Raw genomic sequence first — 1,278 nt, forward strand, 5'->3', positions numbered from 1 at the left:
TGACTATTGGAAATTGTAGAAAACCCGCACACTACAAACTTTTTGTCGGCCGATAGTCTTTTTGTCGCTACACATATACAAAGATCAGTAGCCCAAGCACGAATATTTGCGAAAAGTTATTCGTATCGAAATCGAGTAACATTTGTATGAGAATTGTATCGGGCGTAAAAGGAAACAAAACATGGCAGCACGAATGATTTTGGCGCGCTGTCGTAATCGAAATCAAAACGAGATGGTAAACGAAACTCGAAACTTATAAACAATTGTGAGATTTTTGATAGCACGTACATTGTTTTGACGTACGGTAACGTAAACTCTCGAAGGCTGGCTATCGAGTATGCTCGAAACATTATTCACTTGAAAATAGTCGGTGAGAAAGGTTTCGAGAAGTGTAAAAATAAAGTTTTAACCGTGTTTATGTTTTGTTTAGAGTTAGTTTTGTGAATAAAAGTGTTTTAAAATTATTGTTAAGTTATTGGAACAATTAGTAATAGCTTCAATATAATTTACAATGCAAAGACCGCCACTGTATGAACGTAGTACCGCATATTATTTTTTAGCGGCAAATTTACTAGAAAATTATGGATATCAATCACGAGAAACAAGGTACCTAAGTAATTAAATCATATTTTATTTATTTGCGTAGGTACCTATAGAATTAATGTGTTTGAAAAAAATTTAGTTATTTATATGTTTATTTTTAATCATTGTAGAGAAATTACGCGCAGAGCAAAACTTAGGAAAAGAATTAACCCACTGGACATAAATGAAACCGAATTTAAATTAAATACTTTTGTTGTGGACGTGTAACAAAACATAAACAAACTTGGCGCCCTTACGCGCGTCGGATGTCAAGTGGGTGCGTTCGGTACCCGTCATTTTTAAAAAATAAAATCTCCGTAACTATGTTATATTGCTAAAGATAATGCCATTTTATAATGTCTAATAATTAACTTTGGGTCTCTTCTTTATATAACATTCAGTTTTTATTATAATTTAAAATTAATAATACGTTTAATCAAAGGTGAAAGAAATATTAACAACTAGAGTTAGTTTTCGAACGCACGATTCATTCAAAAATCGTTCATTTTGCTCACTATGGCGCGTCCCTATTAGACATGGGAAAAACGTATCATTGAAAAGAAAAGATTGATATGTATCTTTTGATCACTGGGATATGTATCACTCTTTTGTATCTCTATATCCTTTCTAATCCGTGAGTGACATTGTACTGTTGCTCAGAGTGACTCGCTTCGTTCAATTCAATCCAATGTATCA

General features: G+C 32.9%; 1 long non-coding RNA gene across 1 annotated transcript; it reads left to right on the forward strand.

Moving 5' to 3' along the window:
- Positions 1 to 453: 453 nt before the first annotated feature.
- Positions 454 to 783, forward strand: LOC124635366. The gene is made up of 2 exons (XR_006984994.1): positions 454 to 606; positions 714 to 783. It is a non-coding gene; the product is annotated as an uncharacterized LOC124635366 (long non-coding RNA).
- The last annotated feature ends 495 nt before the right edge of the window (positions 784 to 1,278 follow it).

This window comes from Helicoverpa zea, chromosome 12 (genome assembly GCF_022581195.2).
Source record: "Helicoverpa zea isolate HzStark_Cry1AcR chromosome 12, ilHelZeax1.1, whole genome shotgun sequence".
Lineage (NCBI taxonomy): Eukaryota > Metazoa > Arthropoda > Insecta > Lepidoptera > Noctuidae > Helicoverpa > Helicoverpa zea.